Source organism: Gorilla gorilla, chromosome 16 (genome assembly GCF_029281585.2).
Source record: "Gorilla gorilla gorilla isolate KB3781 chromosome 16, NHGRI_mGorGor1-v2.1_pri, whole genome shotgun sequence".
Lineage (NCBI taxonomy): Eukaryota > Metazoa > Chordata > Mammalia > Primates > Hominidae > Gorilla > Gorilla gorilla.
Genome location: NC_073240.2, coordinates 103426389 through 103454325, shown reverse-complemented (window position 1 = coordinate 103454325; position 27937 = coordinate 103426389). Strand labels below are relative to the sequence as shown.

Sequence of the window (27937 nt, the reverse complement as noted above, 5' to 3'; positions counted from 1 at the left end):
CTAAAACAACCCTAACGCTGGGCCCTGGCCCTGACCCTAAAACAACCCTAACCCTGGGCCCTGGCCCTGACTCTAAAACAATCCTAACCCTGGGCCCTGGCCCTGACCCTAAAACAACCATAGCTCTGGGCCCTGGCCCTGAACCTAAAACAACCCTAACCCTGGGCCCAGGCCCTGACCCTAAAACAAACCTAACCCTGGGCCCTGGCCCTGACCCTAAAACAACCCTAACCCTGGGCCCTGGCCCTGACTCTAAAACAAGCCTAACCCTGGGCCCTGGCCCTGACCCTAAAACAACCCTAACCCTGGGCCCTGGCCCAGACCCTAAAACAAACCTAACCCTAGGCCCTGGCCCTGACCCTAAAATAAAGCCAACCATGGGCACTCACCCTAAAACAACCCTAACCCTGGGCCCTGACCCTAAAACAACCTTAACCCTGGGCACTGACCCTAAAATAACCATAACCCTGGGCCCTGGCCCTGACCCTAAAACAACCCTAACCCTGGGACCTGGCCCTGACACTGAAACAACCCTGACCCTGGACCCTGGCCCTGACCCTAAAACAACCCTAACCGTGGGCCCTGGACATGACCTTAAAACAATCCTAATCCTGGGCCCTGGACCTGACCCTAAAACAACCCTAACCGTGGGCCCTGGACATGACCCTAAAACATCCCTAACCCTGAGCCCTGGCTCTGACCGTAAAACAACCCTAACCCTGGGCCCTGGCCCTGACCCTAAAACCCTAACCCTGGGCACTGGCCATAACCCTAAAACCCTAACCCAGCGCCCTGGCCCTGACCCTAAAACCCTAACCCTGGGCCCTGACACTGATCCTAAAACCCTAACCCTGGGCCCTGACCCTGAGCCTAAAACCCTAACCCTGGGCCCTGGCCCTGACCCTAAAACCCTAACCCTGGGCCCTGGTCCTGAGCCTAAAACCCTAACCCTGGGCCCTGGCCCTGAGCCTAAAACCCTAACCCTGGGCCCTGGCCCTGACCCTAAAACCCTAACCATGGGACCTGGCCCTGAGCCTAAAACCCTAACCCTGGGCCCTGGCCCTGAGCCTAAAACCCTAACCCTGGGCCCTGGCCCTGAGCCTAAAACCCTAACCCTGGGACCTGGCCCTGACCCTAAATCCCTAACCCTGGGCCCTGGCCCTGAGCCTAAAACCCTAACCCTGGGCCCTGGCCCTGAGCCTAAAACCCTAACCCTGGGCCCTAACCCTAAAACAACCCTAACCCTGGGCCCTGACCCTAAAACAACCCTATCATTGGGCCCTGACCCTAAAACAACCCTAACCCTGGGCCCTGACCCTAAAACAACCCAAACTCTGGGCCCTGACCCTGAAACAACCCTAACCCTGGGCCCTGACCCTGAAACAACCCTAACTCTGGGCCCTGACCCTGAAACAACCTTAACCCTGGGCCCTGACCCTGAAACAACCCTAACCCTGGGCCCTGACCCTGAAAAAACCCTAACCCTGGGCCCTGACCCTGAAACAACCCTAACCATGGGCCCTGACCCTGAGCCTAAAACCCTAACCCTGGGCCCTGGCCCTGAGCCTAAAACCCTAACCCTGGGCCCTGGCCCTTACCCTAAAACCCTAACCCTGGGCCCTGGCCCTGATCCTAAAACCCTAACCGTGGGTCCTGACCCTAAAACAACCCTACCCTGGGCCTTGACCCTAAAACAACCGCAACCCTGGGCTCTGACCCTGAAACAACCCTAACACTGGGCCCTGACCCTAAAACAACCCTAACCCTGGGCCCTGACCCTAAAACAACACTAACCCTGGGCCCTGACCCTAAAACAACCCTAATCCTGGGCCCTGACCCTTAAACAACCCTAACCCTGGGCCCTGACCCTAAAACAACCCTAACCCTGGGCCCTGACCCTAAAACAACCCTAACTCTGGGCCCTGACATTAAAACAACCCTAACCCTGGGCCCTGGCCCAAATTGTAATGAGGTCTGTTGGGCAAAATTCCATATAAGCATAGTATAAATTAATAAAGCAAATCGTGATAAATTAGTACGATTGACTTTCTGGAGTTTCTGACAATAAAAGTAAGGAAAATGCAGAACACAAAGACAGAGAGTAAAAAGAGAAATTAGGAAAGCATTCTACATGTTTAATAGGAAGACACTGGCCGTGTTCGTGCAGCGGCAGTATGTCGTGACATGACATACTTTGGAGAGAAGTTAACAGATGAGGAAGTTGATAAAAATCATCAGAGAAGCAAAATACTGGTAGCGACACTCAAGGAAACCACGAAATTTCCATAACTTATGTCAGCAAAGTGGGAATATTGTACAGTGTGTGTTGAAGTTCCTATACAACATTGTTTATCTGCCGTTTGTTTGTTTGTAAAGAATGTATATACTAACAGTTCTTCTTGCTGTCAAAAGAATATGTGTGAATAAGTCATTTTAACTTATTCTTCTGTTTTTCTTTTATCTTCCTGCCATCATCCCACAGCCTTACTTTAGAAATTTTTTCTTTAGAAAATTGAACAAGTGCCCCTTGTGGTGGCACATACCTCGAGGATGGGAGGCAGGGGTGGAAGGGTCACTTGAGGCCATTAGTTTGACAGCAGCCTGGCCAACAAAGTGAGACCCCATGTCTGCAAAACAATTTAAAAATTAGCCAAGTATCGTCATGTATACCTACAGTCCCAGCTACCTCAACTTACGGAGAAAGTTCAGGGCCTGGAGAGAAGGCTGGGCGGCAGGAGCTGGGTCTAAAGAGGCCATTGTAACGATGGAGCTGTGCCTGTGGAGGCTGTTGTGAGGCAGTAGGCTCATCTGCGGAGACTGCCGTGAGGTAGGGTATGGGCCTAAATAGGCCATTGTGAGTCATGAGCTTGGTCTGTAGAGGCTGACTGGAGAGAGTTCTGGGCCTGGCGAGGCTGCCGGGAGGTAGGAGCTGGGCCAAAAGATTTAAGCACATTTATGTTGATTAGGCACTTCATTTCCATTATTACACTGGAATATATAATAAAATAATTATAGAACTCACCATAATGTAGAATCAGTGGGCGTGTTAAGCTTGTTTTCCTGAAACTGGATGGTCCCACCTGAGCGTGATGGGGGAAAGTGACAGATCAATAGGTATTAGATTCTCATAAGCACAGCGCAACCTAGATCCCTCACATGCACGGTTCACAACAGGGTGCGTTCTCCTATGAGAATCTAATGCTGCTGCTCATCTGAGAAGGTGGAGCTCAGGCGGGAATGTGAGCAAAGGGGAGTGGCTGTAAATACAGACGAAGCTTCCCTCACTCCCTCACTCGACACCACTCACCTGCTGTGTGGCTCCTTACGGCTCCATGGCTCAGGGATTGGGGACCCCTGCTCAAGTGCATCCAAAGCGACCCTTCCCACACCAGTCTTCATAGTAGTCAAGGGCAGCAACCACTTAGCTCCCAAGGCATGTGCCTCAGCTGGCATTTCATCATAATCAACAGTAAGTGGTAGCTTGAGTCACTGTGAGGTCACTTCCTGGAAATCACCCTAACCCTGGGCCCTGACCCTAAAACCCTAACCCTGGGCCATGACCCTAAAACCCTAACACTGGGTCCTGACCCTAAAACCCTAACCCTGGGCCCTGACCCTAAAACCCTAACCCTGGGCCCTGACCGTAAAAACCTAACCCTGGGCCCAGGCCCTGACCCTAAAACCCTAACCCTGGGACATGGCCCTGAGCCTAAAACCCTAACCCTGGGCCCTTGCGCTGAGCCTAATACCCTAACTGTGGGCCCTGGCCCTGACTGTAAAACCCTAACCATGGGACCTGGCCCTAAAAGAACCCTAACACTGGGACCTGGCCGTGACCCTAAAACAAGCCTAAACCTGGGCCCTAGCCCTGACCCTAAAACAACCCTAAGCCTGGGCCCTGGCCCTGACCCTAAAACACGCCTAACCCTGGGCCGTGGACCTGACCCTAAAACAACCCTAACCCTGGGCACTGACCCTAAAACAACACTAACCCAAGGCACTGACCCTAAAATAACCCTAACCCTGGGCCCTGGCCCTGACCCTAAAAAAAGCCTAACCCTGGGCCCTGGCCCTGACCCTAAAACAACCCTAACACTTGGCCCTGGCCCTGACCCTAAAACAACCCTATCCCTGGGCCCTGGCCCTGACCCTACAACAAGCCTAACCCTGGGCACTGGCCCTAACCCTAAAACAAGCCTAACCCTGGGCCCTGGCACTAAAACAACCCTAACCCTGGGCCCAGGTCCTGACCCTAAAACAACCTTAACCCTGGGCCCTAGCCCTGACCCTAAAACAAGCCTAACACTGGGTCCTGGCCCTGACCCTAAAACAAGCCTAACCGTGGGCGCTCGACCTGACCCTAAAACAAGCCTAACCCTAGGCCCTGGCCCTGACCCTAAAACAACCTTAAACGTGGGCCCTGGCCCTGACCCTAAAACAACCCTATCCCTGGGCCCTGGCCCTGACCTAAAACAACCCTAACCCTGGGCCCTGGCCAGACCCTAAAACAACCCTAACCCTTGGCCCTTGCACTAAATCAACCATAAACCTGCGCCAAGGACCTGACCCTAAAACAACCCTAACCCTGGGCCCTGACCCTGAAACAACCCTAACCCAGGGCCCTGACCCTGAAACAACCCTAACCCTGGGCCCTGACCCTGAAACAACCCTAACCCTGGTCCCTGACCCTGAAACAACCCTATCCCTGAGCCCTGACCCTAAAACAACCCTAAGCCTGGGCCCTGACCCTAAAACAACCCAAACCCTGGGCCCTCACCCTGAAAAAACCCTAACCCTGGGCCCTGACCCTGAAACAACCCTAACTCAGGGCCCTGATCCTGAAACAACCCTAACACTGGGCCCTGGCCCTGACCGTACAACAACCCTAAACCTGGGCCCTGGCCCTGACCCTAAATCAACCCTAAACCTGGGCCCTGGCCCTGACCCTTAATTAACCCTAACCCTGGGCCATGGCCCTGAGCCTAAAACCCTAACCCGAGGCCCTGGCCCTGAGCCTAAAACCCTAACTCTGGGCCCTGACCCTAAAACAACCCTAACCCTGGGCCCTGGCCCTGACCCTATAACAAACCTAACACTGGGCCCTGGCCCTGACCCTAAAACAACCCTAACCCTGGGCCCTGGCCCTGACCCTAAAACAACCCTAACCATGGGCCCTGGCCCTGAGCCTAAAACAACCCTAACCCTGGGCCCTGGCCCTGACTCTAAAACACTAACCCTGGGCCCTGGCCCTGAGCCTAAAACCCTAACCCTGGGCCCTGACCCTGATCCTAAAACCCTAACCCTGGGCCCTAGCCCTGAACCTAAAACCCTAACCCTGGGCGCTGGCCCTGAGCCTAAAACCCTAACCCTGGGCCCTGACCCTTACCCTAAAACCCTAACCCTGGGCCCTGACCCTGATTCTAAAAATCTAATCGTGGGTCCTGACCCTAAAACAACCCTAAACTGGGCCCTGACCCTAAAACAACACTAACCCTGGGCCCTGACCCTAAAACAACCCTAACACTGGGCCCTGACCCTAAAACAACACTAACCCTGGGCCCTGACCCTAAAACAACCCTAACCCTGGGCCCTGACCCTAAAACAACCCTAACTCTGGGCCCTGACATTAAAACAACCCTAACCCTGGGCCCTGGCCCAAATTGTAATGAGCTCTGTTGGGCAAAATTCCATATAAGCATAGTATAAATTAATAAAGCAAATCGTGATAAATTAGTACGATTCACTTTTGGAGTTTCTGACAATAAAAGTAAGGAAAATGCAGAACACAAAGACAGAGAGTAAAAAGAGAAATTAGGAAAGCTTTCTTCATGTTTAATAGGAAGACACTGGCCGTGTTCGTGCAGCGGCAGTATGTCGTGACATGACATACCTTGGAGAGAAGTTAACAGATGAGGAAGTTGATAAAAATCATCAGAGAAGCAAAATACTGGTAGCGACACTCAAGGAAACCACGAAATTTCCATAACTTATGTCAGCAAAGTGGGAATATTGTACAGTGTGTGTTGAAGTTCCTATACAACATTGTTTATCTGCCGTTTGTTTGTTTGTAAGGAATGTATATACTAACAGTTCTTCTTGCTGTCAAAAGCATATGTGAATAAGTCATTTTAACTTATTCTTCTGTTTTTCTTTTATCTTCCTGCCATCATCCACAGCCTTACTTTAGAAATTTTTTCTTTAGAAAATTGAACAAGTGCCCCTTGTGGTGGCACATACCTTGAGGATGGGAGGCAGGGGTGGAAGGGTCACTTGAGGCCATTAGTTTGACAGCAGCCTGGCCAACAAAGTGAGACCCCATGTCTGCAAAACAATTTAAAAATTAGCCAAGTATCGTCATGTATACCTACGGTCCCAGCTACCTCAACTTACGGAGAAAGTTCAGGGCCTGGAGAGAAGGCTGGGAGGCAGGAGCTGGGTCTAAAGAGGCCATTGTAACGATGGAGCTGTGCCTGTGGAGGCTGTTGTGAGGCAGTAGGCTCATCTGCGGAGACTGCCGTGAGGTAGGGTATGGGCCTAAATAGGCCATTGTGAGTCATGAGCTTGGTCTGTAGAGGCTGACTGGAGAGAGTTCTGGGCCTGGCGAGGCTGCCGGGAGGTAGGAGCTGGGCCAAAAGATTTAAGCACATTTACGTTGATTAGGCACTTCATTTCCATTATTACACTGGAATATATAATAAAATAATTATAGAACTCACCATAATGTAGAATCAGTGGGCGTGTTAAGCTTGTTTTCCTGAAACTGGATGGTCCCACCTGAGCGTGATGGGAGAAAGTGACAGATCAATAGGTATTAGATTCTCATAAGCACAGCGCAACCTAGATCCCTCACATGCACGGTTCACAACAGGGTGCGTTCTCCTATGAGAATCTAATGCTGCTGCTCATCTGAGAAGGTGGAGCTCAGGCGGGAATGTGAGCAAAGGGGAGTGGCTGTAAATACAGACGAAGCTTCCCTCACTCCCTCACTCGACACCACTCACCTGCTGTGTGGCTCCTTACGGCTCCATGGCTCAGGGATTGGGGACCCCTGCTCAAGTGCATCCAAAGCGACCCTTCCCACACCAGTCTTCATAGTAGTCAAGGGCAGCAACCACTTAGCTCCCAAGGCATGTGCCTCAGCTGGCATTTCATCACAATCAACAGTAAGTGGTAGCTTGAGTCACTGTGAGGTCACTTCCTGGAAATCACCCTAACCCTGGGCCCTGACCCTAAAACCCTAACCCTGGGCCATGACCCTAAAACCCTAACACTGGGTCCTGACCCTAAAACCCTAACCCTGGGCCCTGACCCTAAAACCCTAACCCTGGGCCCTGACCGTAAAAACCTAACCCTGGGCCCAGGCCCTGACCCTAAAACCCTAACCCTGGGACATGGCCCTGAGCCTAAAACCCTAAACCTGGGCCCTTGCGCTGAGCCTAATACCCTAACTGTGGGCCCTGGCCCTGACAGTAAAACCCTAACCATGGGACCTGGCCCTAAAAGAACCCTAACCCTGGGACCTGGCCGTGACCCTAAAACAAGCCTAAACCTGGGCCCTAGCCCTGACCGTAAAACAACCCTAACCCTGGGCGCTGGCCCTGACCCTAAAGCACGCCTAACTCTGGGCCCTGGACCTGACCCTAAAACAACCCTAACCCTGGGCACTGACCCTAAAACAACACTAACCCTGGGCACTGAACCTAAAATAACCCTAACCCTGGGCCCTGGCCCTGACCCTAAAAAAAGCCTAACCCTGGGCCCTGGCCCTGACCCTAAAACAACCCTAACCCTTGGCACTGGCCCTGACCCTAAAACAACCCTATCCCAGGGCCCTGGCCCTGACCCTACAACAAGCCTAACCCTGGGCCCTGGCCCTAACCCTAAAACAAGCCTAACCCTGGGCCCTGGCACTAAAACAAGCCTAACCCTGGGCCCAGGTCCTGACCCTAAAACAACCTTAACCCTGGGCCCTAGCCCTGACCCTAAAACAAGCCTAACACTGGGCCCTGGCCCTGACCCTAAAACAAGCCTAACCGTGGGCGATCGACCTGACCCTAAAACAAGCCTAACCCTGGGCCCTGGCACTGACCCTAAAACAACCCTAAACGTGGGCCCTGGCCCTGACCCTAAAACAACCCTATCCCTGGGCCCTGACCCTGACCTAAAACAACCCTAATCCTGGGCCCTGACCCTGAAACAACCCTAACCCAGGGCCCTGACCCTAAAACAACCCTAACCCTGGGCCCTGGCACTAAAACAAGCCTAACACTGGGCCCAGGTCCTGACACTAAAACAACCCTAACCCTGGGCCCTGTCCTTGACCCTAAAACAAGCCTATTCCTGGGCCCTGGCCCTGAACCTACAACAACCCTAACGCTGGGCCCTGGCCCTGACCCAAAAAGAAGCCTAACCCGGGGCCCTGACCCTGACCCTAAAGCAACCCTAACCATGGACCCTGGCCCTGATCCTAACACAAGACTAACCCTGGGCCCTGGCCCTGACCCTAAAACAACCCTAACTTGGGCCCTGGCCCTGACCCTAAAACAAGCCTAACCCTGGGCCCTGGCCCTGACCCTAAAACAACCCTAACCCTGGGCCCTGGCCCTGACCGTAAAACAAGCCTAACCCTGGGCCCCGGCCCTGACCCTAAAACAAGCCTCACCCTGGAACCTGGCCCAGACCCTAAAACAAGCCTAACCCTGGGCCGTGGCCCTGACCCTAAAACAACCCTAACGCTGGGCCCTGGCCCTGACCCTAAAACACCCCTAAACCTGGGCCCTGGCCCTGACCCTAAAACAACCCTAATGCTGGGCCCTGGCCCTGACCTAAAACAACCCTGACCCTGGGCCCTGGCCCTGACCCTAAAACAAACCGAACCCTGTTCCCTGGCACTAAAACAAGCCTAACCCTGGGCCCAGGTCCGGACCCTAAAACAACCCTAACCCTGGTCCCTGACCCTGACCCTAAAACAAAACTAACTCTGGGCCCTGGCCCTGCCCCTAAAACAACCCTAACCCTGGGCCCTGGCCCTAACCCTAAAACAACCCTAAACCTGGGCCATGGCCCTGACCCTAAAACAAGCCTATCCCTGGGACCTGGCCCTGACCCTAAAACAACCCTAACCCTGGGCCCTGTCCTTGACCCTAAAACAAGCCTAATCCTGGGCCCTGGCCCTGACCCTAAAACAAGCGTATCCGTGGGCCCTGGACCGGACCCTAATACAAGCCTAATACTTGGCCCTGGCCCTGACCCTAAAACAAGCCTAAACCTGGGCCCTAGCCCTGACCCTAAAACAACCCTAACCCTGGGCCCTGGCCCTGACCCTAAAACAAGCCTATCCCTGGGCCCTGGACCTGACCCTAAAACAACCCTAACCCTGGGCACTGACCCTAAAACATCCCTAACCCTGGGTACTGACCCTAAAATAACCATAACCCTGGGCCCTGGCCCTAACCCTAAAACAACCCTAACCCTGGGCCCTGGCCCTGACACTGAAACAACCCTTACCCTGGACCCTGGCCCTGACCCTAAAACAACCCTAACACTGGGACCTGGCCCTGACACTGAAACAACCCTTACCCTGGGTCCTGGCCCTGACCCTAAAACACCCCTAAACCTGGGCCCTGTCCCTGACCCTAAAACAACCCTAATGCTGGGCCCTGGCCCTGACCTAAAACAACCCTGACCCTGGGCCCTGGCCATGACCCTAAAACAACCCTAACCCTGGGACCTGGCACTAAAATAAGCCTAACCCTGGGCCCAGGTCCTGAGCCTAAAACGACCCTAACCCTGGGCCTTGGCCCTGACCCTAAAACAACCCTAACCCTGGGCCCTGGCCCTGACCCTAAAACAACCCTAATCCTGGGCCCTGGCCATGACCCTAAAACAAGCCTAACCCTGGGCCCTGGCCCTGACCCAAAAACAAGCCTAACCCTGGCCCCTGGCCCTGACCCTAAAACAAGCCTAATCCTGGGCCCTGGCCCTGACCCTAAAACAACTCTAACCCTGGGCCTTGTCCCTGACCCTAAAACAACCCTAACCCTCGGCCCTGGCCCTGACCCTAAAACAACGCTAATCCTGGGCCCTGGCGCTGACCATAAAACAACCCTAACCCTGGGCCCTGTCCCTGACCCTAAAACAACCCTAAACCTCGGCCCTGGCCCTGACCCTAAAACAACCCTAATCCTGGGCCCTGGCGCTGACCTAAAACAAGCCTAACCCTGGGCCCTGGCCCTGACCCTAAAACAACCCTAACCCTGGGCACTGACCCTAAAACATCCCTTACCCTGGGTACTGACCCTAAAATAACCATAACCCTGGGTCCTGGCCTTAACCCTAAAACAACCCTAACCCTGGGCCCTGGCCCTGACACTGAAACAACCCTTACCCTGGACCCTGGCACTGACCCTAAAACAACCCTAACACTGGGCCCTGGCCCTGACACTGAAACAACCCTTACCCTGGGCCCTGGCCCTGACCCTAAAACACCCCTAAACCTGCGCCCTGTCCCTGACCCTAAAACAACCCTGATGCAGGGCCCTGGCCCTGACCTAAAACAACCCTGACCCTGGGCCCTGGCTATGACCATAAAACAACCCTAACCCAGGGCCCTGGCACTAAAATAAGCCTAACCCTGGGCCCAGGTCCTGAGCCTAAAACGACCCTAACCCTGCGCCTTGGCCCTGACCCTAAAACAAAATCCTAACGCTGGGGCCTGGCCCTGACCCTAAAACAACCCTAATCCTGGGCCCTGGCAATGACCCTAAAACAAGCCTAACCCTGGGCCCTGGCCCTGACCCAAAAAGAAGCCTAACCCTGGGCCCTGGCCCTGACCCTAAAACAAGCCTAACCCTGGGCCCTGGCCCTGACCATAAAACAACCCTAACCCTGGGCCCTGTCCCTGACCCTAAAACAACCCTAACCCTCGGCCCTGGCCCTGACCCTAAAACAACCCTAATCCTGGGCCCTGGCGCTGACCTAAAACAAGCCTAACCCTGGGCCCTGGCCCTGACCCTAAAACAACCCTAACCCTGGGCCCTGGCAGGAAAACAAGCCTCACATTGGGCCCAGGTCCTGACCCTAAAACAACCCTAACCCTGGGCCCTGGCCCAGACCCTAAAACAGGCCTAACCCTGGGCCCTGGCCCTGACCCTAAAACAACCCTAACCCTGGGCTCTATCCCTGACCCTAAAACAAGCCCAACGCTCGGCCCTGGCCCTGACCCTAAAACAAGCCTAACCCTGGGCCCTGGCCCTGACACTAAAACAAGCCTAAACCTGGGCCCTGGCCCTGACCCTAAAACAACCCTAACCCTGGGCCCTGGCCCTGACCCTAAAACAACCCTAACCCTAGGCCCTGGCACTAAAACAAGCCTAACCCTGGGCCCTGGCCCTGACCCTAAAACAAGCCTTATCCTGGGCCCTGGCCCTGAACCTACAACAACCCTAACGCTGGGCCCTGGCCCTGACCCTAAAACAAGCCTATCCCTGGAACCTGCCCTGACCGTAAAACAACCCTAACGCTGGGCCCTGTCCCTGGCCCTAAAACACCCCTAAATCTGGGCCCTGGCCCTGACCTTAAAACAACCCTAATGCTGGGCCCTGGCACTGACCTAAAACAACCCTGACCCTGGGCCCTGGCCCTGACCCTAAAACAACCCGAACCCTGGGCCCTGGCACTAAAACAAGCCTAACCCTGGGCCCAGGACCAGACCCTAAAACAACCCTAAACCTGGGCCCTGGACCTTACCCTAAAACAACCCTAAACCTGGGCCCTGGCCCTGAGCCTAAAACAACCCTAACCCTGGGCCCTGGCCCTGAACCTAAAACAACCATAACCCAGGGCCCTGACCCTGACCCTAAAACAAACCTAACCCTGGGCCCTGACCCTCACCCTAAAATAAACCCAACCATGGGCACTAACCCTGAAACAATCCTAACCCTGGGCCCTGACCCTAAAACAACCCTAACCCTGGGACCTGGCCCTGACCTAAAACAACCCTAACCCTGGGCCCTGGCCCTGACCTAAAACAACCCTAACCCTGGGCCCTGGCCCTGACCCGAAAACAAGCCTAACCCTCGGCCCTGGCCCTGACCCTAAAACAACCCTAACCCTGGGCCCTGGCCCTGACCCTAAAACAAGCCTAACCCTCGGCCCTGGCCCTGACCCTAAAACAACCCTAACCCTGGGCCCTGGCTCTGACCCTAAAACAACCCTAACCCTGAGCCCTGGCACTAAAACAAGCCTAAACCTGGGCCCAGATCCTGACCCTAAAACAACCGTAACCCTGGGCCCTGGCCCTGACGCTACAACACCGCTAACCCTGGGCCCTGGGCCTGAACCTAAAACAACCCTATCCCTGGGCCCTGGCCATGTCCTAAAACAACCCTAACCCTGGGCATTGACCCTAAAATAACCATAACCCTGGGCCCTGGCCCTAACCCTAAAACAACCCTAACCCTGGACGCTGGCCCTGACACGGAAAAAACCCCTACCCTGGACCCTGGCCCTGACCTTAAAACAACCCTAACCCTGGGCCCGGGCACTGACCCTAAAACAACCCTAATCCTGGACCCTGGCCCTGACCAAAAACAACCCTAAACCTGGACCCTGTCCCTGACCATAAAACAACCGTAACCCTGGGCCCTGGCACTAAAACAAGCCTAACACTGGGCCCAGGTCCTGACCCTAAAACAACCCTAAGCCTGGGCCCTGGCCCTGACCCTAAAACAAGCCTAACCCTGGGCCCTGGCCCTGACCCTAAAACAACCCTAACCCTGGGCCCTGTCCCTGACCCTAAAACAAGCCTAACGCTCGGCCCTGGCCCTGACCCTAAAACAAGCCTAACCCTGGGCCCTGGCCCTGACCCTAAAACAAGCCTAAACCTGGGCCCTAGCCCTGACCCTAAAACAACCCTAACCCTGGGCCCTGGCCCTGACCCTAAAACAACCCTAACCCTGGGACCTGGCCCTGACCTAAAACAACCCTAACCCTGGGCCATGGCCCTGACCTAAAACAACCCTAAACCTGGGCCCTGGCCCTGACCCTAAAACAAGCCTAACCCTGGGCCCTCGCCCTGACCCTAAAAAAACCCTAACACTGGTCCCTGGCCCTAACCCTAAAACAACCCTAACCCTGGGCCCTGACACGGACCCTAAAACAAACCTATCCCTGGGCCCTGACCCTGACCCTAAAATAAACCCAACCATGGGCACTAACCCTAAAACAATCCTAACCCTGGGCCCTGACCCTAAAACAACCCTAACCCTGGGACCTGGCCCTGACCTAAAACAACCCTAACCCTGGGCCCTGGCCCTGACCTAAAACAACCCTAACCCTGGGCCCTGGCCCTGACCCTAAAACAACCCTAACGGTGGGCCCTGGCCCTCACTTAAAACAACCCTAACCCTGGGCCCAAGCCCTGACCCTAAAACAACACTAACCCTGGGCCCTGGCACTAAAACAAGCCTAACCCTGGGCCCAGGTCCTGACCCTAAAACAACCCTAACCCTGGGCCCTGGCCCTGACCCTAAAACAACCCTAACCCTGGGCCCTGGCCCTGACCCGAAAAGAAGCCTAACCCTGGGCCCTGGCCCTGAACCTAAAACAACCCTAACCCTGGGCCCTGGCCCTGACCCTAAAACAAGCCTAACCCTGGGACCTGGCCTTGACGCTAAAACAAGCCTATCCCTGGGCCCTGCCCTGACCGTAAAACAACCCTAACGCTGGGCCCTGTCCCTGGCCCTAAAACACCCCTAAACATGGGCCCTGGCCCTGACCTTAAAACAACCCTAATGCTGGGCCCTGGCACTGACCTAAAACAACCCTGACCCTGGGCCCTGGCCCTGACCCTAAAACAACCCGAACCCTGGGCCCTGGTACTAAAACAAGCCTAACCCTGGGCCCAGGACCAGACCCTAAAACAACCCTAACCGTGGGCCCTGGCCCTGACCCTAAAACAACCCTAACGCTGGGCCGTGGACCTGACCCTAAAACAACCCTAACCCTGGGCCCTGGCACTGACCCTAAAACAAGCCTAACCCTGGGCCTTGGCCCTGACCCTAAAACAAGCCTAACCCTGGGCCCTGGCCCTGACCCTAAAACAACCCTAACCCTGGGCCCTGTGCTTGACCCTAAAACAAGCCTAATCTTGGGCCCTGGCCATGACCCTAAAACAAGCCTAACCCTGGGCCCTGGCCCTGACCCTAAAACAAGCCTAACCCTGGGCCTTGGACCTGACCCTAATACAAGCCTAACCCTTGGCCCTGGCCCTGACCCTAAAACAAGCCTAAACCTGGGCCCTGGCCCTGACCCTAAAACAAGCCTAACCCTGGGCCCTGGCCCTGACCCAAAAATGAGCCTATCCCTGGGCCCTGGACCTGACCCTAAAACAACCCTAACCCTGGGCCCTGACCCTAAAACAACCCTAACCCTGGGCCCTGGCCCTGACACTGAAACAACCCTAACACTGGACCCTGGCCCTGACCCTAAAACAACCCTAACCCTGGGCCCTGGCCCTGACACTGAAACAACCCTTACCCTGGGCCCTGGCCCTGACCCTAAAACACCCCTAAACCTGGACCCTGTCCATGACTCTAAAACAACCCTAATGCTGGGCCCTGGCCCTGACCTAAAACAACCCTCACCCTGGGCCCTGGACCTTACCCTAAAACAACCCTAACCCTGGGCCCTGGACCTTACCCTAAAACAACCCTAAACCTGGGCCCTGTCCCTGAGCCTAAAACAACCCTAACCCTGGGCCCTGGCCCTGACCCTAAAACAACCCTAACCCTGGGCCCTGACCCTGACCCTAAAACAAACCTAACCCTGGGCCCTGACCCTCACCCTAAAATAAACCCAACCATGGGCACTAACCCTGAAACAATCCTAACCCTGGGCCTTGACCCTAAAACAACCCTAACCCTGGGACCTGGCCCTGACCTAAAACAACCCTAACCCTGGGCCCTGGACCTGACCCTAAAACAACCCTAACCCTAGGCACTGACCCTAAAATATCCCTAACCCTGGGTACTGACCCTAAAATAACCATAAACCTGGGCCCTGGCCCTAACCCTAAAACAACCCATACCCTGGGCCCTGGCCCTGACACTAAAACAACCCTTACCCTGGACCCTGGCCCTGACCCTAAAACAAGCCTAACCCTGGGCCCTGGCCCTGACCCTAAAACAACCCTAACCCTGGGGCCTGGCCCTGACCCTAAAACAACCCTAACCCTCGGCCCTGGCCCTGACCCTAAAACAACCCTAATCCTGAGCCCTGGCGCTGACCTAAAACAACCCTAACCCTGGGCCCTGGCCCTGACCCTAAAACAACCCTAACCCTGGGCCCTAGCAGAAAAACAAGCCTCACACTGGGCCCAAGTCCTGACCCTAAAACAACCCTAACCCTGGGCCCTGACGCAGACCCTAAAACAAGCCTAACCCTGGGCCCTGGCCCTGACCCTAAAACAACCCTAACCCTGGACCGTGGCCCTGACCCTAAAACAACCCTACCCCTGGGCCCTGGCCCTGACCCTAAAACAACCCTAACCCTGGGACCTGGCCCTGACCTAAAACAACCCATACCCTGGGCCCTGGCCCTGACCTAAAACAACCCTAACCCTGGGCCCTGGACCTGACCCTAAAACAACCCTAACCCTGGGCCCTGGCACTAAAACAAGCCTAAACCTGGGCCCAGGTCCTGAACCTAAAACAACCCTAACCCTGGGCCCTGGCCCTGACCCTAAAACAACCCTAACACTGGGCCCTGGCCCTAACCCTAAAACAAGCCTAACCTTGGGCCCTGGCCCTGACCCTAAAACAAGCCTATCCCTGGGACCTGGCCCTGACCCTAAAACAACCCTAACCCTGGGCCCTATCCTTGACCCTAAAACAAGCCTAATCCTGGGCCCTGGCCCTGACCCTAAAACAAGCCTATCCGTGGGCCCTGGACCAGACCCTAATACAAGCCTAATCCTTGGCCCTGGCCCTGACCCTAAAACAAGCCTAAACCTGGAACCTGGCCCTGACCTAAAACAACCCTAACCCTGGGCCCTGGCCCTCACTTAAAACAACCCTAACCCTGGGCCCTGGCCCTGACCATAAAACAACCCTAATCCTGGGCCCTGGCCCTGACCCTAAAACAACCCTAACCCTGGGCCCTGGCCCTGAACCTAAAACAACCCTATCCCTGGGCCCTGGCCATGTCCTAAAACAACCCTAACCCTGGGCACTGACCCTAAAATAACCATAACCCTGGGCCCTGGCCCTAACCCTAAAACAACCCTAACCCTGTACCCTGGCCCTGACACGGAAAAAACCCTCACCCTGGACCCTGGCCCTGACCTTAAAACAACCCTAACCCTGGGCCCGGGCACTGACCCTAAAACAACCCTAATCCTGGACCCTGGCCCTGACCAAAAACAACCCTAAACCTGGACCCTGTCCCTGACCATAAAACAACCGTAACCCTGGGCCCTGGCACTAAAACAAGCCTAACACTGGGCCCAGGTCCTGACCCTAAAACAACCCTAAGCCTGGGCCCTGGCCCTGACCCTAAAACAAGCCTAACCCTGGGGCCTGGCCCTGACCCTAAAACAACCCTAACCCTGGGCCCTGTCCCTGACCCTAAAACAAGCCTAACGCTCGGCCCTGGCCCTGACCCTAAAACAAGCCTAACCCTGGGCCCTGGCCCTGACCCTAAAACAAGCCTAAACCTGGGCCCTAGCCCTGACCCTAAAACAACCCTAACCCTGGGCCCTGGCCCTGACCCTAAAACAACCCTAACCCTGGGACTTGGCCCTGACCTAAAACAACCCTAACCCTGGGCCATGGCCCTGACCTAAAACAACCCTAAACCTGGGCCCTGGCCCTGACCCTAAAACAAGCCTAACCCTGGGACCTGGCCCTGACCTAAAACAACCCTAACGGTGGGCCCTGGCCCTCACTTAAAACAACCCTAACCCTGGGCCCAAGCCCTGACCCTAAAACAACACTAACCCTGGGCCCTGGCACTAAAACAAGCCTAACCCTGGGCCCAGGTCCTGACCCTAAAACAACCCTAACCCTGGGCCCTGGCCCTGACCCTAAAACAACCCTAACCCTGGGCCCTGGCCCTGACCCGAAAAGAAGCCTAACCCTGGGCCCTGGCCCTGAACCTAAAACAACCCTAACCCTGGGCCCTGGCCCTGACCCTAAAACAAGCCTAACCCTGGGACCTGGCCTTGACGCTAAAACAAGCCTATCCCTGGGCCCTGCCCTGACCGTAAAACAACCCTAACGCTGGGCCCTGTCCCTAGCCCTAAAACACCCCTAAACCTGGGCCCTGGCCCTGACCTTAAAACAACCCTAATGCTGGGCCCTGGCACTGACCTAAAACAACCCTGACCCTGGGCCCTGGCCCTGACCCTAAAACAACCCGAACCCTGGGCCCTGGTACTAAAACAAGCCTAACCCTGGGCCCAGGACCAGACCCTAAAACAACCCTAACCGTGGGCCCTGGCCCTGACCCTAAAACAACCCTAACGCTGGGCCGTGGACCTGACCCTAAAACAACCCTAACCCTGGGCCCTGGCACTGACCCTAAAACAAGCCTAACCCTGGGCCTTGGCCCTGACCCTAAAACAAGCCTAACCCTGGGCCCTGGCCCTGACCCTAAAACAACCCTAACCCTGGGCCCTGTGCTTGACCCTAAAACAAGCCTAATCTTGGGCCCTGGCCATGACCCTAAAACAAGCCTAACCCTGGGCCCTGGCCCTGACCCTAAAACAAGCCTAACCCTGGGCCTTGGACCTGACCCTAATACAAGCCTAACCCTTGGCCCTGGCCCTGACCCTAAAACAAGCCTAAACCTGGGCCCTGGCCCTGACCCTAAAACAAGCCTAACCCTGGGCCCTGGCCCTGACCCAAAAATGAGCCTATCCCTGGGCCCTGGACCTGACCCTAAAACAACCCTAACCCTGGGCCCTGACCCTAAAACAACCCTAACCCTGGGCCCTGGCCCTGACACTGAAACAACCCTAACACTGGACCCTGGCACAAAAACAACCCTAACCCTAGGCCCAGGACCTGACCCTAAAACAACCCTAACCCTGGGCCCTGGTCCTGACCCTAAAACAACCCTAACCGTGGGCCCTGTCCCTGACCCTAAAACAAGACTAACCCAGGGCCCTGGCCCTGACCTAAAACAACCCTGACCCTGGGCCCTGTCCCTGACCCTAAAACAAGCCTAACCGTGGGCACTGGCCCTGACCCTAAAACAACCCTAACCCTGGGCGCTGGCCATGACCCTAAAACAACCATAACCCTGGGCCCTGATCCTAAAACATGCCTAACCCTGGGCCCCGAACCTAAAAAAACCCAAACCCCGGGCCCTGGCACTAAAACAAGCCTAACCCTGGGCCCTGGCCCTGACCCTAAAACAAGCCTAACCCTGGACCCTGGCCCTGACCCTAAAACAAGCCTAAACCTGGGCCCTGGCCCTGACCCTAAAACAACCCTAACCCTGGGCCCTGGCCCTGACCCTAAAACAAGCCTAACCCTGGGACCTCGCCCTGACCCTAAAACAACCCTAACCCTGGGCCCTGGCCCTAACCCTGATCATAAAACAACCCTAACCCTGGGCCCTGGCTCCGACCCTAAAACAAGCCTAAACCTGGGCCCTGGCCCTGACCCTAAAACAACCCTAACCCTGGGCCCAGGTCCTGACCCTAAAACAATCCTAACCATGGGCCCTGGCCCTGACCCTAAAACAACCATAACTCTGGGCCCTGGCCCTGATCCTAAAACAACCCTAACCCTGGGCCCAGGCCCTGACCCTAAAACAAACCTAACCCTGGGCCCTGGCCCTGACCATAAAACAACCCTAACCCTGGGCCCTGGCCCTGACCCTAAAACAACCCTAACCCTGGGCCCTGGCCCTGACCCTAAAACAACCCTAACCCTGGGCCCTGACCCTGACCCTAAAACAACCCTACTCCTGGGCCCTGGACCTGACCCTAAAACAACCCTAACCGTGGGCCCTGGACATGACCCTAAAACAACCCTAACAGTGGGCCCTGGACATGACCCTAAAACAACCCTAACCCTGAGCCCTGGCCATGACCGTAAAACAACCCTAACCCTGGGCACTGGCCCTGACCCTAAAACAACCCTAAACCTGGGCCCTGACCCTGACCCTAAAACAACCCTAACCCTGGGCCCTGGCCCTGACCGTAAAACATCCCTAACCCTGGGCCCTGGCCCTGACCCTAAAACAAGCCTAACCCTGGGCCCTGGCCCTGACCCTAAAACAAGCCTAACCCTGGGCCCTGGCCCTGACCCTAAAACAAGCCTAACCCTGGGACCTGGCCCTGAACCTAAATCAAGCCTAACCCTGTGCCCTGGCCCTGACCCTAAAACAACCCTAACGCTGGGCCCTGGCCCAGACCCTAAAACACCCCTAAACCTGGGCCCTGGCCCTGACCTAAAACAACCCTGACCCTGGGCCCTGGCCCTGACTCTAAAACAACCCGAACCCTGGGCCCTGGCACTAAAAGAAGCCTAACCCTGGGCCCAGGTCCTGACCCTAAAACAACCCTAACCCTGGGCCCTGGCGCTGACCCTAAAACAACCCTAACGCTGGGCCCTGGCCCTGACCCTAAAACAACCCTAACCCTGGGCCCTGGCCCTGACTCTAAAACAATCCTAACCCTGGGCCCTGGCCCTGACCCTAAAACAACCATAGCTCTGGGCCCTGGCCCTGAACCTAAAACAACCCTAACCCTGGGCCCAGGCCCTGACCCTAAAACAAACCTAACCCTGGGCCCTGGCCCTGACCCTAAAACAACCCTAACCCTGGGCCCTGGCCCTGACTCTAAAACAAGCCTAACCCTGGGCCCTGGCCCTGACCCTAAAACAACCCTAACCCTGGGCCCTGGCCCAGACCCTAAAACAAACCTAACCCTAGGCCCTGGCCCTGACCCTAAAATAAAGCCAACCATGGGCACTCACCCTAAAACAACCCTAACCCTGGGCCCTGACCCTAAAACAACCTTAACCCTGGGCACTGACCCTAAAATAACCATAACCCTGGGCCCTGGCCCTGACCCTAAAACAACCCTAACCCTGGGACCTGGCCCTGACACTGAAACAACCCTGACCCTGGACCCTGGCCCTGACCCTAAAACAACCCTAACCGTGGGCCCTGGACATGACCTTAAAACAATCCTAATCCTGGGCCCTGGACCTGACCCTAAAACAACCCTAACCGTGGGCCCTGGACATGACCCTAAAACATCCCTAACCCTGAGCCCTGGCTCTGACCGTAAAACAACCCTAACCCTGGGCCCTGGCCCTGACCCTAAAACCCTAACCCTGGGCACTGGCCATAACCCTAAAACCCTAACCCAGCGCCCTGGCCCTGACCCTAAAACCCTAACCCTGGGCCCTGACACTGATCCTAAAACCCTAACCCTGGGCCCTGACCCTGAGCCTAAAACCCTAACCCTGGGCCCTGGCCCTGACCCTAAAACCCTAACCCTGGGCCCTGGTCCTGAGCCTAAAACCCTAACCCTGGGCCCTGGCCCTGAGCCTAAAACCCTAACCCTGGGCCCTGGCCCTGACCCTAAAACCCTAACCATGGGACCTGGCCCTGAGCCTAAAACCCTAACCCTGGGCCCTGGCCCTGAGCCTAAAACCCTAACCCTGGGCCCTGGCCCTGAGCCTAAAACCCTAACCCTGGGACCTGGCCCTGACCCTAAATCCCTAACCCTGGGCCCTGGCCCTGAGCCTAAAACCCTAACCCTGGGCCCTGGCCCTGAGCCTAAAACCCTAACCCTGGGCCCTAACCCTAAAACAACCCTAACCCTGGGCCCTGACCCTAAAACAACCCTATCATTGGGCCCTGACCCTAAAACAACCCTAACCCTGGGCCCTGACCCTAAAACAACCCAAACTCTGGGCCCTGACCCTGAAACAACCCTAACCCTGGGCCCTGACCCTGAAACAACCCTAACTCTGGGCCCTGACCCTGAAACAACCTTAACCCTGGGCCCTGACCCTGAAACAACCCTAACCCTGGGCCCTGACCCTGAAAAAACCCTAACCCTGGGCCCTGACCCTGAAACAACCCTAACCATGGGCCCTGACCCTGAGCCTAAAACCCTAACCCTGGGCCCTGGCCCTGAGCCTAAAACCCTAACCCTGGGCCCTGGCCCTTACCCTAAAACCCTAACCCTGGGCCCTGGCCCTGATCCTAAAACCCTAACCGTGGGTCCTGACCCTAAAACAACCCTACCCTGGGCCTTGACCCTAAAACAACCGCAACCCTGGGCTCTGACCCTGAAACAACCCTAACACTGGGCCCTGACCCTAAAACAACCCTAACCCTGGGCCCTGACCCTAAAACAACACTAACCCTGGGCCCTGACCCTAAAACAACCCTAATCCTGGGCCCTGACCCTTAAACAACCCTAACCCTGGGCCCTGACCCTAAAACAACCCTAACCCTGGGCCCTGACCCTAAAACAACCCTAACTCTGGGCCCTGACATTAAAACAACCCTAACCCTGGGCCCTGGCCCAAATTGTAATGAGGTCTGTTGGGCAAAATTCCATATAAGCATAGTATAAATTAATAAAGCAAATCGTGATAAATTAGTACGATTGACTTTCTGGAGTTTCTGACAATAAAAGTAAGGAAAATGCAGAACACAAAGACAGAGAGTAAAAAGAGAAATTAGGAAAGCATTCTACATGTTTAATAGGAAGACACTGGCCGTGTTCGTGCAGCGGCAGTATGTCGTGACATGACATACTTTGGAGAGAAGTTAACAGATGAGGAAGTTGATAAAAATCATCAGAGAAGCAAAATACTGGTAGCGACACTCAAGGAAACCACGAAATTTCCATAACTTATGTCAGCAAAGTGGGAATATTGTACAGTGTGTGTTGAAGTTCCTATACAACATTGTTTATCTGCCGTTTGTTTGTTTGTAAAGAATGTATATACTAACAGTTCTTCTTGCTGTCAAAAGAATATGTGTGAATAAGTCATTTTAACTTATTCTTCTGTTTTTCTTTTATCTTCCTGCCATCATCCCACAGCCTTACTTTAGAAATTTTTTCTTTAGAAAATTGAACAAGTGCCCCTTGTGGTGGCACATACCTCGAGGATGGGAGGCAGGGGTGGAAGGGTCACTTGAGGCCATTAGTTTGACAGCAGCCTGGCCAACAAAGTGAGACCCCATGTCTGCAAAACAATTTAAAAATTAGCCAAGTATCGTCATGTATACCTACAGTCCCAGCTACCTCAACTTACGGAGAAAGTTCAGGGCCTGGAGAGAAGGCTGGGCGGCAGGAGCTGGGTCTAAAGAGGCCATTGTAACGATGGAGCTGTGCCTGTGGAGGCTGTTGTGAGGCAGTAGGCTCATCTGCGGAGACTGCCGTGAGGTAGGGTATGGGCCTAAATAGGCCATTGTGAGTCATGAGCTTGGTCTGTAGAGGCTGACTGGAGAGAGTTCTGGGCCTGGCGAGGCTGCCGGGAGGTAGGAGCTGGGCCAAAAGATTTAAGCACATTTATGTTGATTAGGCACTTCATTTCCATTATTACACTGGAATATATAATAAAATAATTATAGAACTCACCATAATGTAGAATCAGTGGGCGTGTTAAGCTTGTTTTCCTGAAACTGGATGGTCCCACCTGAGCGTGATGGGGGAAAGTGACAGATCAATAGGTATTAGATTCTCATAAGCACAGCGCAACCTAGATCCCTCACATGCACGGTTCACAACAGGGTGCGTTCTCCTATGAGAATCTAATGCTGCTGCTCATCTGAGAAGGTGGAGCTCAGGCGGGAATGTGAGCAAAGGGGAGTGGCTGTAAATACAGACGAAGCTTCCCTCACTCCCTCACTCGACACCACTCACCTGCTGTGTGGCTCCTTACGGCTCCATGGCTCAGGGATTGGGGACCCCTGCTCAAGTGCATCCAAAGCGACCCTTCCCACACCAGTCTTCATAGTAGTCAAGGGCAGCAACCACTTAGCTCCCAAGGCATGTGCCTCAGCTGGCATTTCATCATAATCAACAGTAAGTGGTAGCTTGAGTCACTGTGAGGTCACTTCCTGGAAATCACCCTAACCCTGGGCCCTGACCCTAAAACCCTAACCCTGGGCCATGACCCTAAAACCCTAACACTGGGTCCTGACCCTAAAACCCTAACCCTGGGCCCTGACCCTAAAACCCTAACCCTGGGCCCTGACCGTAAAAACCTAACCCTGGGCCCAGGCCCTGACCCTAAAACCCTAACCCTGGGACATGGCCCTGAGCCTAAAACCCTAACCCTGGGCCCTTGCGCTGAGCCTAATACCCTAACTGTGGGCCCTGGCCCTGACTGTAAAACCCTAACCATGGGACCTGGCCCTAAAAGAACCCTAACACTGGGACCTGGCCGTGACCCTAAAACAAGCCTAAACCTGGGCCCTAGCCCTGACCCTAAAACAACCCTAAGCCTGGGCCCTGGCCCTGACCCTAAAACACGCCTAACCCTGGGCCGTGGACCTGACCCTAAAACAACCCTAACCCTGGGCACTGACCCTAAAACAACACTAACCCAAGGCACTGACCCTAAAATAACCCTAACCCTGGGCCCTGGCCCTGACCCTAAAAAAAGCCTAACCCTGGGCCCTGGCCCTGACCCTAAAACAACCCTAACACTTGGCCCTGGCCCTGACCCTAAAACAACCCTATCCCTGGGCCCTGGCCCTGACCCTACAACAAGCCTAACCCTGGGCACTGGCCCTAACCCTAAAACAAGCCTAACCCTGGGCCCTGGCACTAAAACAACCCTAACCCTGGGCCCAGGTCCTGACCCTAAAACAACCTTAACCCTGGGCCCTAGCCCTGACCCTAAAACAAGCCTAACACTGGGTCCTGGCCCTGACCCTAAAACAAGCCTAACCGTGGGCGCTCGACCTGACCCTAAAACAAGCCTAACCCTAGGCCCTGGCCCTGACCCTAAAACAACCTTAAACGTGGGCCCTGGCCCTGACCCTAAAACAACCCTATCCCTGGGCCCTGGCCCTGACCTAAAACAACCCTAACCCTGGGCCCTGGCCAGACCCTAAAACAACCCTAACCCTTGGCCCTTGCACTAAATCAACCATAAACCTGCGCCAAGGACCTGACCCTAAAACAACCCTAACCCTGGGCCCTGACCCTGAAACAACCCTAACCCAGGGCCCTGACCCTGAAACAACCCTAACCCTGGGCCCTGACCCTGAAACAACCCTAACCCTGGTCCCTGACCCTGAAACAACCCTATCCCTGAGCCCTGACCCTAAAACAACCCTAAGCCTGGGCCCTGACCCTAAAACAACCCAAACCCTGGGCCCTCACCCTGAAAAAACCCTAACCCTGGGCCCTGACCCTGAAACAACCCTAACTCAGGGCCCTGATCCTGAAACAACCCTAACACTGGGCCCTGGCCCTGACCGTACAACAACCCTAAACCTGGGCCCTGGCCCTGACCCTAAATCAACCCTAAACCTGGGCCCTGGCCCTGACCCTTAATTAACCCTAACCCTGGGCCATGGCCCTGAGCCTAAAACCCTAACCCGAGGCCCTGGCCCTGAGCCTAAAACCCTAACTCTGGGCCCTGACCCTAAAACAACCCTAACCCTGGGCCCTGGCCCTGACCCTATAACAAACCTAACACTGGGCCCTGGCCCTGACCCTAAAACAACCCTAACCCTGGGCCCTGGCCCTGACCCTAAAACAACCCTAACCATGGGCCCTGGCCCTGAGCCTAAAACAACCCTAACCCTGGGCCCTGGCCCTGACTCTAAAACACTAACCCTGGGCCCTGGCCCTGAGCCTAAAACCCTAACCCTGGGCCCTGACCCTGATCCTAAAACCCTAACCCTGGGCCCTAGCCCTGAACCTAAAACCCTAACCCTGGGCGCTGGCCCTGAGCCTAAAACCCTAACCCTGGGCCCTGACCCTTACCCTAAAACCCTAACCCTGGGCCCTGACCCTGATTCTAAAAATCTAATCGTGGGTCCTGACCCTAAAACAACCCTAAACTGGGCCCTGACCCTAAAACAACACTAACCCTGGGCCCTGACCCTAAAACAACCCTAACACTGGGCCCTGACCCTAAAACAACACTAACCCTGGGCCCTGACCCTAAAACAACCCTAACCCTGGGCCCTGACCCTAAAACAACCCTAACTCTGGGCCCTGACATTAAAACAACCCTAACCCTGGGCCCTGGCCCAAATTGTAATGAGCTCTGTTGGGCAAAATTCCATATAAGCATAGTATAAATTAATAAAGCAAATCGTGATAAATTAGTACGATTCACTTTTGGAGTTTCTGACAATAAAAGTAAGGAAAATGCAGAACACAAAGACAGAGAGTAAAAAGAGAAATTAGGAAAGCTTTCTTCATGTTTAATAGGAAGACACTGGCCGTGTTCGTGCAGCGGCAGTATGTCGTGACATGACATACCTTGGAGAGAAGTTAACAGATGAGGAAGTTGATAAAAATCATCAGAGAAGCAAAATACTGGTAGCGACACTCAAGGAAACCACGAAATTTCCATAACTTATGTCAGCAAAGTGGGAATATTGTACAGTGTGTGTTGAAGTTCCTATACAACATTGTTTATCTGCCGTTTGTTTGTTTGTAAGGAATGTATATACTAACAGTTCTTCTTGCTGTCAAAAGCATATGTGAATAAGTCATTTTAACTTATTCTTCTGTTTTTCTTTTATCTTCCTGCCATCATCCACAGCCTTACTTTAGAAATTTTTTCTTTAGAAAATTGAACAAGTGCCCCTTGTGGTGGCACATACCTTGAGGATGGGAGGCAGGGGTGGAAGGGTCACTTGAGGCCATTAGTTTGACAGCAGCCTGGCCAACAAAGTGAGACCCCATGTCTGCAAAACAATTTAAAAATTAGCCAAGTATCGTCATGTATACCTACGGTCCCAGCTACCTCAACTTACGGAGAAAGTTCAGGGCCTGGAGAGAAGGCTGGGAGGCAGGAGCTGGGTCTAAAGAGGCCATTGTAACGATGGAGCTGTGCCTGTGGAGGCTGTTGTGAGGCAGTAGGCTCATCTGCGGAGACTGCCGTGAGGTAGGGTATGGGCCTAAATAGGCCATTGTGAGTCATGAGCTTGGTCTGTAGAGGCTGACTGGAGAGAGTTCTGGGCCTGGCGAGGCTGCCGGGAGGTAGGAGCTGGGCCAAAAGATTTAAGCACATTTACGTTGATTAGGCACTTCATTTCCATTATTACACTGGAATATATAATAAAATAATTATAGAACTCACCATAATGTAGAATCAGTGGGCGTGTTAAGCTTGTTTTCCTGAAACTGGATGGTCCCACCTGAGCGTGATGGGAGAAAGTGACAGATCAATAGGTATTAGATTCTCATAAGCACAGCGCAACCTAGATCCCTCACATGCACGGTTCACAACAGGGTGCGTTCTCCTATGAGAATCTAATGCTGCTGCTCATCTGAGAAGGTGGAGCTCAGGCGGGAATGTGAGCAAAGGGGAGTGGCTGTAAATACAGACGAAGCTTCCCTCACTCCCTCACTCGACACCACTCACCTGCTGTGTGGCTCCTTACGGCTCCATGGCTCAGGGATTGGGGACCCCTGCTCAAGTGCATCCAAAGCGACCCTTCCCACACCAGTCTTCATAGTAGTCAAGGGCAGCAACCACTTAGCTCCCAAGGCATGTGCCTCAGCTGGCATTTCATCACAATCAACAGTAAGTGGTAGCTTGAGTCACTGTGAGGTCACTTCCTGGAAATCACCCTAACCCTGGGCCCTGACCCTAAAACCCTAACCCTGGGCCATGACCCTAAAACCCTAACACTGGGTCCTGACCCTAAAACCCTAACCCTGGGCCCTGACCCTAAAACCCTAACCCTGGGCCCTGACCGTAAAAACCTAACCCTGGGCCCAGGCCCTGACCCTAAAACCCTAACCCTGGGACATGGCCCTGAGCCTAAAACCCTAAACCTGGGCCCTTGCGCTGAGCCTAATACCCTAACTGTGGGCCCTGGCCCTGACAGTAAAACCCTAACCATGGGACCTGGCCCTAAAAGAACCCTAACCCTGGGACCTGGCCGTGACCCTAAAACAAGCCTAAACCTGGGCCCTAGCCCTGACCGTAAAACAACCCTAACCCTGGGCGCTGGCCCTGACCCTAAAGCACGCCTAACTCTGGGCCCTGGACCTGACCCTAAAACAACCCTAACCCTGGGCACTGACCCTAAAACAACACTAACCCTGGGCACTGAACCTAAAATAACCCTAACCCTGGGCCCTGGCCCTGACCCTAAAAAAAGCCTAACCCTGGGCCCTGGCCCTGACCCTAAAACAACCCTAACCCTTGGCACTGGCCCTGACCCTAAAACAACCCTATCCCAGGGCCCTGGCCCTGACCCTACAACAAGCCTAACCCTGGGCCCTGGCCCTAACCCTAAAACAAGCCTAACCCTGGGCCCTGGCACTAAAACAAGCCTAACCCTGGGCCCAGGTCCTGACCCTAAAACAACCTTAACCCTGGGCCCTAGCCCTGACCCTAAAACAAGCCTAACACTGGGCCCTGGCCCTGACCCTAAAACAAGCCTAACCGTGGGCGATCGACCTGACCCTAAAACAAGCCTAACCCTGGGCCCTGGCACTGACCCTAAAACAACCCTAAACGTGGGCCCTGGCCCTGACCCTAAAACAACCCTATCCCTGGGCCCTGACCCTGACCTAAAACAACCCTAATCCTGGGCCCTGACCCTGAAACAACCCTAACCCAGGGCCCTGACCCTAAAACAACCCTAACCCTGGGCCCTGGCACTAAAACAAGCCTAACACTGGGCCCAGGTCCTGACACTAAAACAACCCTAACCCTGGGCCCTGTCCTTGACCCTAAAACAAGCCTAT

The 27937-nt window shown here is 54.7% G+C and overlaps 1 long non-coding RNA gene across 2 annotated transcripts in view; it reads right to left on the bottom strand.

Annotated features, from left to right (window-relative positions):
- LOC134757296 (uncharacterized) overlaps positions 1-26967 on the bottom strand; it is a 50281-nt gene extending 23314 nt beyond the window's left edge. The window contains exons 1-8 of one of the 2 annotated variants that reach the window (XR_010131102.1): positions 26316-26967; positions 25990-26222; positions 22622-22679; positions 22296-22528; positions 6717-6774; positions 6391-6623; positions 3023-3080; positions 2697-2929 (exon numbers count right to left, since the gene is read on the bottom strand). This is a non-coding gene — a long non-coding RNA (uncharacterized lncRNA). The remainder of the gene's footprint in view (positions 1-2696; positions 2930-3022; positions 3081-6390; positions 6624-6716; positions 6775-22295; positions 22529-22621; positions 22680-25989; positions 26223-26315) is intronic. The other variant, XR_010131103.1, reaches the window with a different exon arrangement.
- Positions 26968-27937: the final 970 nt, after the last annotated feature.